The sequence below is a fragment of the Callorhinus ursinus genome, unplaced genomic scaffold, assembly GCF_003265705.2.
Source record: "Callorhinus ursinus isolate GAN/ISIS: 27379988/994484 unplaced genomic scaffold, GSC_fseal_2.0 scaffold12, whole genome shotgun sequence".
Lineage (NCBI taxonomy): Eukaryota > Metazoa > Chordata > Mammalia > Carnivora > Otariidae > Callorhinus > Callorhinus ursinus.
In genome coordinates this window covers 78,559,515-78,574,995 of record NW_027397074.1, presented here as the reverse complement: position 1 = coordinate 78,574,995, position 15,481 = coordinate 78,559,515, and the positions used below count along the sequence as shown (strand labels likewise).

General features: G+C 44.8%; 1 long non-coding RNA gene across 2 annotated transcripts; it reads right to left on the bottom strand.

Moving 5' to 3' along the window:
* Positions 1-2,365: 2,365 nt before the first annotated feature.
* LOC112810908 (uncharacterized) lies at positions 2,366-15,464 on the bottom strand. Of its 2 annotated transcripts, none has more exons than XR_012380156.1 (4): positions 15,320-15,464; positions 4,518-4,603; positions 2,583-2,710; positions 2,366-2,490 (listed from the first exon to the last, which is right to left on the bottom strand). It is a non-coding gene; the product is annotated as an uncharacterized lncRNA (long non-coding RNA). The 2 variants fall into 2 exon arrangements; XR_003204910.2 differs by having other exon boundaries at positions 2,583-2,701.
* Positions 15,465-15,481: the final 17 nt, after the last annotated feature.

Genomic DNA, 15,481 nt, shown 5'->3' with positions numbered 1-15,481 from the left:
GGACATGGTTATACTTATACACACAAAACAGAATGTTTGATCCTGCCCTTCCCGAGGTCTGCGTGTTTGCACTGAATCCCCAAAGGTAGAGAGCAATATAATACATGTCCTGCCCACCCATGCCCTAATGGATGTTAGATCACAGGCAGGACACTTTATGAGATTAAACCAGTGTCACCAGAGTTAGTCCATCCTCTGTCCTATGAAAGAGAAGGCCTTGGAGAACCAAGGAGGACACCATTCCTTTGCAGAAAAGGTTGATGCTTTGCCCTCCCCTCAAGTCAGCAGGGGTTGCTAGGGATTACCTGGCAGCCAGGCCTCTTTCTGGGGCATACTGGGTACTAGTATATAATACATGCCTGAAAAATGGAAAGGCAAAGCCTTGAGATGGCAGAAGACGAACAGGGAGAGAGAAAAAAAACTGTCCTGGAAACAATATGCACTTGCACAAATAACTATAGGGCAATGATGTTTCCTGGTGGAATAAATGTGGGACATGCTAGAAGGAGATGACCTGGAGCCATCTTCAAAGGGACCTGGCCCAGGAGCGCGGCCTGGGAGAACAGACCGACCCAGCAGAAGGGCGGACCCTGATTTTGAAAGCCTGAGTGTTGGAGGCTTAAGCGGCCATTGAGAGGAGCCATCACCTGGCTCATTGGAAGGGCATTGGGAGGTTCTAGTGGGGAATCTCAGAGAAGCCACGGTAGAAAGCCTTGAGTGACGAGTCAGCTCTGCAATCCTACCAAGGCCAGAGACCGCCAACATTACAGTAGCCAGAAATGGTACCTTTTCCCTCAATCCCTTCCCCTAACCTCACCAGGGCCAGAAAGAGCAGCTAGCCAGTGGGGGTAGAGCCAGTGGAGAAAAGAGCGAAGCAGCCACCCTGTCTCAGTCCTGTACGGGAGGCAGAAGACCTGGAGGAAGAGCAGAGTTCTAAGCGGACTTCCTTATTACATGGGACTGGACATAGTAACTCCGAAAAGAAATCAGTTCTTGTGATTGCAAGCACCAGGAAAATCTTAAGACCTGCCCGGGATTTTCCCCCAAGGCAAAAACTAGGCCACAGAGCAAAGGGACGCAAGAGGAAGGAGGCCCTCTCCACATCATCACATTAGCTACATCTGAACATTATACTACATCCAGTATAATGAGCACACGTATTGGCCCCGCACACAATGATGATAGCTGAGCAGATAAGGATATATCCAAACATGAATTGACCCACAGTAAAAAAAAAAATTGGGGAGGACGTGCACTTTGTATTTTGCCTTGGTCATTCCTACTGTGAATGTTTCTTAGGACTCGAGGTTGGGCTCACACACCCAGCAGCCAGGAGTCCTTTTTCTTCTGGGTACATGTTTTCTGTATGGTACTCTGCCGTCCAGTGAAGCGGGGGGGTGGGGATGGGGGAGGTGACTTGGTCATGGGTTTAGAATCCAAACCACTAGGCTTTCCATAGAGTATTGAATAGCATGGGTTTTTTCTGCTCAATTATATTTTTGTATAAAAATAGGAATCTTGAATAAAACCAGAGCTGCATAAACTAGTTAGCAGAACATAAATTATTGCTTCAAATGGTAGGTCCTCTGTTTCTCTAAAGAAACGGGGAATATTTAGAGGTATTTTCTTTCTATTCCAGAGGCTTACATATGCAGAAGAACTGTCTTAGGACCTTGCTAAAATGCAAGTTCCCAGGCCATGTCCTCGGAGACTGTGGTTTAGGAGGCAACACCAGAGCCGCTGATGCCTAGCTCAATTTAGGAAAGACTGGTTTTGTATTTTAATTCATAGTGATCCCAATGCCACTCACTCAGTCTACCCCTTTTTTTTCCTGCTAGATGGAGTCGAAATAGTTTACTCTGAGTCTTTTAAAGTTAGAACATTTTGGAGGGGCTGAGATTTTAACAACTTAGCCAGATATCAAACCTCTTAACATTTCTCTTGTGGAAAACTAGTAAATTGGTCCTAATTACCTGCCTTCTAGTTTACTAGAAGAATACATATTTGCCCTTTGTGTGGCCCCTTTTGCTTCGGGTGACTGGAACAAACAGAATGACCAGCTCACCCGTAGATTCAGCACCCCCTCTCCTCCCCACAGGACCACTGTTCTATCAATACCCAACAATGCTGAAGTTGACTCACTAAATACTTCCCAAAGCAAAGATCACACACTCGGGATTACATACCAGTCTGCTTCAGAGACATCTGCTTTAAAAGCTTGGGGTTTAAAAATCTAAGCCGGCCCAGGGCACTTAATTGGAGTTTAACAAGATTTTAAAACAGATACAGTAATTTCTTCACACGCCTGGAGATAATCAGATAGAAACAGGTGTGACTAGAATAGTAAAAATCAGGAGGCAGGTAATCCATCTACTCAAGGATTTAATCAGAAGCTCCAGTCAATGACCTTTTGGGTCCTCTTCCTCGAAGAATCTGCCATTTGCTTTTCTCTATTAGATCTCTTCTTGGCATTGGCCCCATCATTCCAGCCTGTTGAGAATGGTTAAGAGTCTCCATTTGGTCTTCTATCAGATTAGCGATTCCCCCCAACTTCGATTTATCCTCCAATCTGATTCACATACCTGCGAGAGGTTCTTTCAAGCTGGTGAGAAAAACCAGTAACTTCGCTGTAGTGCCGTCAGCCTCGTTCCACAGGGAACCCGTGTGTGCCCCAGCTTGCACGTGCAACCTCACGCTACACCTATAATTGCTCCAAAAAAAGAAGGCAGGAAGATAGTAAGTGCATTCCCTAAAGACTGTCAGAGACACAGACAGAGTGAGTTAGGGTCAGCATGGGAGTAGGGAAGTAGCAAGGTGGTAGGGCAGGATCTTTACGAGTCCGTGAAGGCCCAGAGGACACTCATCACAATCATGAACAATAACAGCTTCAAGTGTCAGTCACCGTGCTAGCACTGCACATGCACTGTCTCCTTCAGTCCCCACAACCCTTTATAGGAAAGAACTAGAGGCTGCCAGCAGGGACTCTGGGGCCCAGTGGCTTGGGTTTGAGTCCTGACACTAGCACTTATGAGCTGTGGCCTTGGGAGAGCTTTCTGTTTGAAGATCCTCATTTGGAAATGATGATAGGAACAGCACTGCTCGTGGGCTTGCGGGATCTGGCAGGGGACTCCAGCTGCTATAACAGATAAGCCCTCAAATCTTAATGGCTTAACATCTAAAGGTTTGCTTCACACATGTGATGGTCCAAGTGGGTATTGGATGCGCGGCCTTCCACAGGGACATTTAAGGGCCCATGTTCCTTCTGTTTTGTGATTCTGCTAACTGCTAGGTGGAGAGAGATGATTTGGGGATGGGCTAGGCAGGAGAAGCGATGCACATCCTGTAGGACCCAGAACTTAGTCACATGGCTCCTCCAACTGCAAGGCAGGCTGGGAAATGGGGTCTGTATTTCCTGGAGGAAAAAGAAATGGATTTGGTGTCTTCCATGGTTGTGAGGATTAGATGTAAATTCCTTGGATTGGTACCTGGCACCTAGTAAGTGCTCAATAAATGGTGGGTGATGGTTATCCCTTCTATTGCACCAGCACCACCTCTATTCCTCCGGTATCTTTCTGACGCCTATGTCCCAATATCTTAACCTTTCACTTCAGAGTTCCCTCAAATTTAGTCCGACCTTTGTGATGCTGCAGGGGTTCTTCTCCCTGAAAGTCTTGGCAACCTTCGGGCATGAAGGCTGGTTCCGTTCTGTGGACACCAACCCCAGCATCTTCGCTGAACCCATGGGTCCCTGTAACACCAGGGGGATGAGAGGGAGAGGCCAGTTGGGTCTGGACGGCCTCCTGCAGCCCCCCTACAGCCCTGCATGGCAGAGCTGCTCCTCCATTCCCAGGATGCTGTTCCTGAAGTCTAAGGAGGCCACTGCAAAAACTCTTGCATGAAAGCCCATGCTTCAAAGTGTGTCTCTGTGCCATCATATAATCACTAATTGAGCAAGCAACTTCATCTCTCCACCCGCTACCCTCAAAAAACCCATAGACGTAGTCTGAATGAAATGTTTGTGGGGGGGGGAGGGGGGGAGCACAGAGCCTTCAGAGAGAGAAGTGTAGATTTTTATTTTCTATCTTGATAAAATATTTGTAATTCTCACAGCACAGAACAAGCTTGACTGTGACTCTTGTTTTGCAGTTTACATAGCAGCAGAAACTCTGAAAAATCTATCATGCTTTTGTTGGCACAGCATCGTGATTAGGGTCAAACAGATCCGGCTTTGAATTCCAGCCCCCCAACTGTCTAGCCTTGTGACTGTGGGTAAGTTCATTACTCCCCGCCTTAGCGTCTTCATGTGGTAAATGACAGCGACAGGACTTAATGTCACAGAGTGATTTGCACAGCACCTGGCAATAGTAAACTTGATAAATGGCAGTTATTTTTGTTATAATAATGATCACCCCAAAACCCCACATTTCTTTCTCTGTACCATTGAGACACATATGCTCCTTCCCCCAAAGCCCCATGTACCCTACCTGGAGTTTTGAAGAATATTATTTGAAAGTTACCTTTGGCATTGTAGCTCTGCATTTTTCCTTCCTGGAGGCATATATCTATCCAAATTATCTTCTTTGCTCATATAAGATGGAGGTCCCTACAACAGTGAATGTTATTATCTAAGCAGTTTGCCTTCGTAAAAGTCGAGGGCTTTAAAAGGTATATGTTTGTGGGGGAAAGGGTACTGATGATGGGGAGGCTCCCAGGGAAAGACTGATTGAAGCTGGAGGAGAGAACCTTAAATGCTATCCAGTCTCACTTGATCTACTTGTTAATCTTCATGATGGTTCAGTGTGGCAAGAAGGGGTACCCCTCTTGGCCTTAAAGATCCCCCTGAGGAGCTGACAACAGTCGTGGGCTCATGTCCTAGAAAAAATGCACTTACAGCCATATGCACAAAGCTTTGCGATCAATCTCAGTGGGTTCAAGTCACCCCCATGGCTCATTTGTGGACCTCAGGTTAAGACATGATCCTCAAATGGCCCCTTTGTCTCCTTATGTGGCTGAAAATAGCAGCCTGAGGCTAAGGAGGGGAATAGTAGGTACCCTCAGACTCCAAGGCCCCATGGCACTGAATGTGAAGGGCATGACACCGGAGGTAGGGAGGCCAGTTAGACCCTTCCAAGAGGTGAGGCGTCTGAGTGCAGGCAGATAGGAGGGAAAGGAGGGAGCCCACTCAGGTCGAGTAAAAGAGAGCGGTGATGAGGGAGAGGAAGGTCCAAAGGGTGACTCCCAGTTTTCCCGCTTAGATGATAACAAGCTGGTGTCATTCTTTGGGGGGTAGTGCATATAGGACGGAAAGGATGATGATGGCTTTAGTTTAGAAAATGCTGAATGTGGCCGGCCTGTGGGCTATCTAGTGAGGCTATCCCATAGGTGGTTAAATCTGCATTAACAGCTCAGGAGAGAGCTACAGAGATACTGGAGTCAACATTACATCAAATCTATGTGACCAGACAAGAAATCACAAATGTATTGGGCGAGAAATGAGGGTCAAGGTCAGAGTCCTGAGAAACACCAGCGGGGAAGCCAGTTTCCCAGACGTGGGGCATTTGCCTACCCCAGGCCTGTCTCACCTGGGCTATGGTTTTCTTAGTTTTTTTCTCAGTTCACCTCAACTTTAATTAATTTTTATGAGACTATTTGAAAGGAAACGTATTATCAGTATAATAAACGAGAAAGTAACATCCCTTCCCGCCCACAGATAGTACTCCTAAAAAATAACCGCAAATGGAAATAAAGAAAACGCTGTTTCTACATTCCAGCTGGTGACGATTGGCCCAGAGAAGGCTCCAAGACTGCTCTCCTTTTTTATTTTAGAAAAGATCAGCAAGCATTAGAAAAAATGTTAAAGCCACACTAATTGCAAACAGAGCCTTTTTCGTTGTTCCAATCACAAGAATTGGAAGAGAATTAAGAGAGAATTTCTCTTCTCACTCTGCAACTCCCATTTTATCCTGCATCGAGGCAGGGCTGAAATGCAGAGATTTTACACGGTATACCCAGCCCTGGTTGTGGTCTTACAGCATCTAAAATGACCCCTTCTGTCACCAGTGGTTGGAATCCTTCACTTTGGGAATGCCAGGAGGAATGAAGTCGTGGCATCTGGGGGTTGGGAGGCCCAGGAAGGGCAGTGGTCAGTGTCGGAGGCTGCAGAAGGGCCAGGAAAAGTCAGGATCAAAAAGCTGCCCTTGAACTTGGCAGCCAGGGACCACTGTGTCTTTGGTGGCGTGGCTTTCATGGCACAGTGAGGGGCGGAAGGCAGAATGTGGTGGCTGGAGAATGAGTGGGAGGAAGCACTTGGCTGTGAAGGGAAGGAGGGAGATAAGGTGCCATTTGAGGTTTGGGGAGATTTTGTTTTGCTTCCTTTTATAAAACGTGGGAGATAGTTGAACACACTTTTAGGTACTGGGGAAGGAGATGGATGTTGAGTCTCTACGTACTGGAGAGAGTGGTGATGATAGATGGAGCCAGGTCCTGGTTTGGGGGAAGAAGCGAAGGGTTCATTCAGATCCAGAGCACAGGGAAAGGGACTAACCCAAAACAGGAGAAGGGTCAACTTTTCTTATTTTCAGGGTAACAGGTGAGGGCATGTACAAGCCCAGGTAACTGCTTGGAAAGTGAGGAAGTTCATGTCTGGAGCCTGATTTTCCTGTCAAGGAGGGACTGAGATTATTTCTGGGGTCTAGGGAAAAACTAAGCGGGGGCTTGAACTATGGGTCCTCTATTTGGAAGAGTGTATGAGGGTAGAGAGCCAGAACTGATAAGATGTGTGTGTCTCTATCCTATTGAGAGAGAAAGAGAGAGAGCAGGAGAGTGAGCAAGTGAGTGAGAGTGCGAGAGAGAGAGAGAGAGAGATTTTAAGGAATTCACTCCCATGATTGTGGAGGCTAACAAGTCCAAAACCCGCACAGTAAGCCTGCAGGCTGGGCACCCAGGGAAGCATTGATGTTGCAGCTCAACTCCAAGGCGATGTAAGGCAGAATTTCGTCTTCCTTCTGGGGACCTCACTGTTTTCTATTTAGGCCTTCAACTGATTGGATGAGGCTCACCCAAATTATGCAGTGTAATTGGCTTTACTCAAAGTCTACTGCTTTAAATGTTCATTTCATCTAAAAAACACCTTCACAGCAACATCCAGCTTGGATGTTTGACCAAATATCTGGGTACTGTGGCTCCCCCAAGCTGACACATAAAATTAACCATTGTAAGGAGTATTAAGATCTCGTTTGTATCAATAGCAAAACCATGAGATGATGTAGATAAAGAGAAGACTATAGAGTATGGAGAGAATCTTCTGGGTTCTAGGAGTTTCCAACTGGAACTAGGTGGTCTTTGGACCCCAGGGATTCTAATGGAGCCAGAGCTAATGAGGACAGCAGGGAAAAGCAGGGGGTGGGGTGGCAGGGGGACAATCCACCCATGGGAGCCCACCCTACCTTTGAGGAGAGTTATCTCAGCATAGAAAGACAGAGTCAATGAAAAAGAAGCTTCTAGATGCAAATTCTGATCATGAAGCCCCAGTCAATAACTTCTGGGGATCCTCTTGCTGTGCAAACAGCAGGGCACATGTGCTTTTAAGATAATAAACTATAGAATTTATCTTTTGATTCTTTCTCCTTCCTTTACTATAAATAGGGTCAAAGGCATATGCACTTACCTCACTGAAGTCAGTATGATTATTTCCTTTATTTTTCAAGGCTGCCTTTTCTCAGTGTCATAGAATTTCCACTACAGCTTATTTTTCCTTCACTCACAAGCCTGAGGTCTTTTCACATCCATCCTGTCCTTGGCAAGAATCCTTGGAGAGGGGCCTGGGACATACCTAGTGGTGAGCCACCTGCTCTGGGTTGAGGGTGGATCTATTCTGGTCATAGGCTTTGTGATCTGGACAAAGGAATGAGTATGTGCCTGTCAAATTGTCAGGCAATTCTAAATTTGGCGGTCCAGCTGAATTCTACCAGAAAATCATGCAAAATACAGTTTAGCAATTGGGAAAAAATTAGCCCGCAGGAAAAGACAATTGGATGAAATTCAGTAGGACCACGTGGCCATGGAATTCTAACTCTAAGACTGCAACTAGCTGTGTGACCTTGTCACACAGGGACCAATCCTCAGATATAAGAGGGACCCCGCCATACCAAAGAGTTTTGGAGCCAAAGCAACTGTTGAGAAGTCGTTCCCCTCTTTTACAAGCATCAGGAAAAGAAAAAAAAAAAAACAGGTTTCTTCTAACTTTAAAAGGTTATGGTTCTCAAAGTTCACTTCCTCTGAGCTTTCGTGATCCTCTTCCTGACTCTTCTAACCAGAATTCCTCGCACCTGCCCCTGCAATGCTCATCACTCTGTAGCATCTCCTTCATCTGCCTTATGTTGTTTGCCTCTGATGCCCATCTAGATTATCAGCACCTTGACAATAGGACCGTGCTGTGTGTCTATTTATGAGCATTTCCAAGAACTATTATTGTGCCTGGCACATACTTAATGATCAATACATTTTGGTTAAATAGTGATAAAAAGAAATCCCAATTTTTTCATGTATTATGGTTATTCTCACCCTAGACACTCTCCTCTATGCACAGCCTAATTCAGTGCCTCTCTTAAAATTGTAAAGGTCAACAATTACACATGGTTCACCAGATCTTTGACCAGCATAATATGTAGGGTGAAAAAATACTTCGTGCCTGGACAGTTTACTTCTGGTAAGAGAACCTGAAGACCGTTAGCTTAGTTTTAAAGCTACATCCCATTAAGCTTGTGGTCAACTGAAATCCTGCAGGTTTTCTTTTCCTCTTTCTTAAAGTTTATTTATTTAAGTAATTTCTACACCCCATGTGGGGCTTAAATTCACAACCCCGAGATCAAGAGTCACATGTTCCTCCGAATGGGCTAGCCATGCACCCTGAAATACTAAGATGTTTTCAGATGGACCTCTGCCAAGCTACATCTCCCCATTCTGCATGTGTACAACTGATCTTGAACTCAAAACGTAGGGCTTTATATTTTTTGTTTCAGCTCAAGGTTAAATCCAATCAAAATCACTTTGAATTTGATGCTGTCAGTGAATACATTAGCAGTCCTTCCTGGCTCCAGGTCACTGGCAAATTTGACATGCATATCTTTTCTGTTCTTCTCCCAGTTTTTGACAATGATGTTGGAAACATTGAGACTAAGACAGAAGCTCTAATAGTAACCACCCACTTCCATGTTGACCCAGAAATATTCATAAAACTTATGGGTAATCAACCACAAGCTGAAAACGCACTCCAAAATACTACATTCCTTATTTCTCTATCTTATCCACAAAGCTCTATGGATGACAATTTAAAAAAATTTTCTAAAGTACACACACATTTCCATCTACAGTAGCCCCTGAAATTTTCCAGCCAAGTAATCTATTAAAATATTTCAAAATACAGCTTGTATGGTATAACTTCTCAGCATGCACCTGCCATCCCTGGGGCCCCTGTGCCCTTCTAGATCTCATGGTCCCCTCCTTCTTTAAAGAAATCTTAGTTTATTGCCTGGCATTGACATTGAGCTGATTTTCCATGGTTGGGATCCCATCTGATGGTTTATCCAATTTTATTTATCTGTCTCATGATTCCTCAAAAATTACCCACTGTGACTGGGAGATCATAGGACCACTTCCTGACACACCCCAGGACAAAGTTATTTAGACTTTAAGCAAACTTTGTGGAGGGTGCTCTTCAGAAGCACCAGGGAGCCATTGTGGACTCTTAAGTGGCAAAGGTCTGCAGTCAAAGAGACCAATTATTGTTTCTTCTGATTCTTGCCGAGTTCTGTAGGATGAGGTGATGGAACAGGCCTTTGTCAGCCTGACCATCTTCCACTAAAAACACGGCCACCTGGTGAGAAGCTTCTCATCCATCTCAGGATGTTTTAAATCTTCTCCTGAGTTGATATGAAGAATCTATACATGTTGGGATTCTTCTGATCTTTGGATGCTGAACATATGAAGGCCTGTAGTACCAAGGGGCCAAGCTAATTGTCACAAGATGCCAAGAACTGAGAAGAAGACCTTCCAGTCAGCCATGTTAGAATTCGAGATGAAGCCCATAGGACAACCCCACTTTTCCCTAATAATACCCCAAGTCGCTCTCATGAGTAGAAAGTGCCAGAACCAAGAGATTATGAAGATGTCCCAATAGGAGAAGTTTTCCTCTTACTCCTATTACCTTTTTTCAGAATGTAAGCTTTGGAAGTAGGTGGAATACATCCATGCTCTTGTTTCCATAATGTGTCATGCATAATGAGATCAACAAAACATCCTAAGGTTTAGAGCATGAAGCCAGACTTTGTCTTTTCCACCTAACTCTGGAACTCCAAAAAGCCATATGTTTTCAAAAAGGGACCAAGTAATAAGCTTCATAGGGTATTTTATGGTAGGGTATTGAAGTTTGAGTCTTTGAAAAGTTGCCTAGAGATGAAGGACTCAAAGTGCGTCCTTTTATTTATTTATTTATTTATTTATTTATTAAAATATTTTATTTATTTATTTGACACAGAGCAAGTGAACGAGCGAGAGAGCGAGAGACAGAGAGCAAGCACAAGCAGGGGAAGTGGCAGGCAGGGGAGAAGCAGGTTCCCCGCTGAGCGAGGAGCCCGATGTGGGGCTTGATCCCAGGACCCCGGGATCATGACCTGAGCCAAAGGCAGCCGCTTAATCGACTGAGCCACCCAGGCGCCCCTCAAAGTGCCTCCTTTTAGAGGTAGGGAAATAATTTCAAAGAGATTCAATTACTTGTCCAAGGTCACATGCTTACTCAAAAGTGGAGCTGGCCTCTGACCCCAGGGCTCTGTAGTGTGAGCCCCCTTCACTGGAACATGTACTGCCACTTTGTACACGGTGGTTTTTCCACCACCCTGCGTTTACTTAATACTCTTTCCAATTTGAAGATGTTTTTTCTTCCTAGACAATAGTGAAAGAGAACAGAGTTTGAATAGTTCTGGCTCCTGCTAATCTCATGCCATATTGTCTAAGAGTGGGAATCTGAAATGTGGTAAATTTAGAGACAGAGAAGCCAGTGATGGACAGGCGGAGTTGGGGAGGACAGATTAGGCACAGGTGCAACATGAAGAGACTAGAGAGATCTTGGTTGACCACAGAGGGAGGGCTACAGCCAGGGAGGGCTACTGGTGAAAAGCCAAAATGATCCCAGGCTGTATTTATAGAAGGATGACATGCAAAGCCCAGGAAGCAATCATCAGGCTACAATCTCCATTAGTCAGCTCTCTGTCGAAAATGATGCCCAGTTCGCCACACTTTGAAATGCAAGAGCCCAGAGCAGGAAACAAAGTGACAGGAAATCATTACCTAGAGTATAAGTTAAGGAATCTGGATAGCTGAAGGCAAGCTTTTCACTGATTCCACCCATTGTCTGATTGCTTGAATGGCTAGGAAGAGGGGGCAAACAGGGAGGGAATTCCAGCTAGAAATTTCCCTTCATCTTGTTGTCCTCTCAGAACAGAATTTTAGAAGCCCCATCTCTCTCCTCTCCTTCCAGTCAAGGTTAAGATCCCCTGCCTGAGGTCTCTTTCTGCAAAGACTTGAAAGCCCAGCATAATCAATTCTTATTGATTAAGGACGGGCTTCTCTACCTGTGCTGGGCTCTTACTGAGTAAGTTACCACCTCCACATGCTGGTTACAGGGGCTTCAAGAGCAAAGCGCCTGAGCAGACTCGGGCTCATGGCTGGACCCCCACACTGACCACAGCAGCCTTGTGGGCCCCACCTGATTTCTGAACTTGTTTTCAGCCTGTGTGTGAAAGATTTTCTCCCTTAGTCTTCAGCAGATCCCTGTGGGAGTCTGCACCACTCCTCCCTTACCTCCATACTTGATGGCTTACATAAGGGTATGTTGGGTATGGTGATAGAGATAGTTCAACCTCAGAGACTCAATGCTGACTTCCAGAAATTAAAAACATAGGATTCCCCTGATTTTAGACAAATCTGATGCAGAAATTTCATATTTTGGAGAAAGGCAGTAATGACTTTACAACAGTTCTCTGTCATGTCTTCTCTGACCTTCTACAGAGGTTTTTAAGCTTCATTTAATCTCTCCTGAAAAAAAGAAGGAGGAAGAAGAAGAAAGACACACAAAGGAGGAAGAGCCTCATAGGCATCACATGCCAGGTTCTTGCAGAGCAAGGACTGGAAGTGGAAAAGTCCTCGTGCAGGCTTTTCCATCTTGCCTCAAAAGAAATCCCTGGAAAAAAATATAGTAAGAAGACACTGCATCCCACCTGCAGTGAGAGAACTCAGGAAGCCAAGATCCCAGTGGCTGACAGTGGCCAGATGGTCCTTGCTTATCCATAGGAGCATGAGTTCTGCTTGCTCTTTCTGGTCCCAGAATTTAGGGGCTCCTTCAGTAAGCACTCTGGGGCACACAGGGCCAGCAAAATGGGGAACATAGCAGAGAGTGGCCGAATCCTCAAGCACGTGACACCAGAATTTCAGAAGGCCAACTGTGTCAACCTAAAGTGCCCATTAAATGTTGGAGGCACACGCTTTGTGATTAGACAAAGCCAGAACTGAACATCATCTCTGTCCATTCTCCTCCCTCAGCCTAGGTTGAGCCTCAACTGCATTCAAGGATAATCCTCCACACCTTCCAGAAACTGTTGGTCTCCTACAGGACCAAACCACATGCCTAGTGCTTTCACTTCAAGCACTATCTTGTACATCTCCCTATATCAACACACTGAGATGGACCTTGATTGTTTTAATGGCTGCATGGTATTCCGCCATATGGTCATATTCACCGTTGCCATTCCCCAAGAATGAATGTGAACTTGTTTATGGTGTTTGCGATAGTAAACAATGCTGCAGTAAATATCCTTGTATAAGTGTCTGCACGTGAATATAGCTGAGGGAAAACTGCAAGAAAGAGAATTGCTGCAAATGCCTTCAAAATTTTGATTCTGTTAAACTGTCCTCTAAAGAGCCTCCACTGATTTACCCACCTACCAGTGGTGCCCAAGAAGGTTTCTTTTGGAGAAGGCTCTATGAAGGAAGGCCAATAGGCGTGTGGGGGAAGGAACTCAAAACGTCTTTCGTTATTCTTTGGCTCTTCAACAAAGCATTGTTGGTGCTATTTTGGGGGTCCTTGGTGCTGACTCCACAGACGAAGAGAGCACAGTTGTGCTTTTCTCAGAGGGGACATCTGTCAGAAGCTGTGCTTATTTTTGGTAACTCAATGACATGCTCCCTGCATTTCCAGGGGATTCTTGGCTTCCCTCAACAGTGACCCATTTGTGCCTGAATATTTAACTGCTCTCTCAATCCTGATGTCTGTTCTGCAAACTACTTTGAGATTTGATAGGTTGGTTCCCAGCAGAAACTAGATCCAAACCCCAAAATTAGGATCTTACGCAGTGTTATTTGTCTGGGAAGGTAGTACCTGGGCAAAACACGCTTTTAATTTTTATTACTTAATTTATAATTTTTATTATGGGAAATTGCAGACATATATAAAAAAGTAGCAAAAATAGTGTGATGAATCCCTATATACCCAGCACCTAGCTTCAACGATCAACTCATGACCCATCCTGTTTATCCGTACACCTGCCAATTCCCCACCTCCTATATTATTTTGAAGCAAATTCCAGACTTCTTATCATTTCAGCCACAACTATTTCAGGGTCTACCTACAAATTTAAGGTCTTTTTAGGAAGATGTACTCATATTACCATTAACACACCTAAAATAGGTAACAGCGATTTTTGAATATATGCAAATAATCCAGTCAATGTTCAAATTTGTTCAAATTGTCTCCTAAAATGATTTAAATATGATTTTTAAATGTTAGAAGAGCAAGATCCAGGGCCAGAACTGAATTCAAGTCTCAGGTTTGTCCCTCTCTCCCTGGGTGACTTTCATTAATTCCCGAGTCACCTTTGCCTCTTTCTTAGAATTTGGCGGTTGGGAAAAAACCCACGAATCTAAATACTCTCAGACAAGGCTGATGAAGAAAGGAAAAGAGCAGAAAAAATAACCCCACTGCAGTAATTGAACCTAGAGTCAAGTTCTAATTTCTATATGATGGTGACTGGATCATATAAATGTCTACTAAATTCAATAAAAGTGGGGCACCTGGGTGGCTCAGTCGGTGAAGCGTCTGCCTTCAGCTGAGGTCATGGTCCCAGGGTCCTGGGATCGAGCCCCGCATCGGGCTCCCTGCTCGGCAGGAAGCCTGCTTCTCCCTCTCCCACTCCCCCTGCTTGTGTTCCCTCTCTCGCTGTGTCTCTCTCTCTGTCAAATAAATAAATAAAATCTTTAAAATAAATAAATAAATTCAATAAAAGTTACAAAATCTGTCTCCTTTTATCCCTACGAAAGAGAGATGTTAGGGTCAGGGGATCCTTATCTCCTCTTGGCAGATACACGCTTTTCAAAATGAAGTAGCTATACTTCGTAGTAGATATACTACAAGCCGCTTTCATTTTAAAGCACAAAATCTTAATATAGTATTTGTTTAAAACCCACAGATACTCCTTCAGCATATCCTCATGTTAGTTAGGAGACTGGAAATAGGGCTGGGGGAAAGGAAGAGAAAAGAAAGATTTGTCAATGATTCTGGAAGCCAGGCAATGCCATTGGTACCTCTGTTACCACATGAGATAATGTATGCATATGTAAATTATAAAGTGCCATAAAATCGTTCTTAGAAAAATGAGGACCCCCTGGTGGTCCTAAATCATGCCTAGTGTTTTCGCCATTGCATTTCTATTAGCAATCCGATTTCCCTTCGCAAGAAAAAAAAATATTCCCTATAAAATATAGAAGACAGGGGAAGGAAGGGGAACGAGTCAAATAAAGACATATTGGCAGGAAATTGAAAATCCTGCCAAAAACTCTTGAAAGACTTTTTTAAAGACCACTGCAGATACCTTCTCCTTGCTCTGTGTGTAGGTGGGAGCACGGGAGGTGATGAGCTAGCCATGTAAAGGGAGGGAGGGGAAAATGAACAAAAGGAGAATCTTCATTTCTCGTGGTCGTTTGGTGAACACAGAATGGGGAACCCCCCCAAAAAAGGTGGGGTTACAGCTGCCAGGAAAGGCGTGCATCTCTATCTTCGCAATGAATGGATCCTTTAGCAGAAAAGCAGCTAGGGAAGGCTGAGGGGTAGACAGCTTTTCTGTCTTTCGAAGACAACAGTGCTCAGGGTGTGAAGAGACTGGATATCTGCTGCTCGAACGTCTGCAGGTCACCATCCCCGTCCTTTATCTGAACCCAAGTGCTCACACATGCAGACGTGATACCCTCCCTCCCCGCCGCCCCCCAAACATACAGAAGACTCTGTTCGAAGAGCAAAGGTGACAGTCTTCTGCTTCATGACAGGTCGGGGAGGGAGGAAGATGGCACAAGGGAGCTGGGGTGGGGGTCTTCACAGATACGACCTGGAGAGCCCAGCTGGCTTCTGTGGGTAGGAGCAGAACTCTGGTCCTCACTG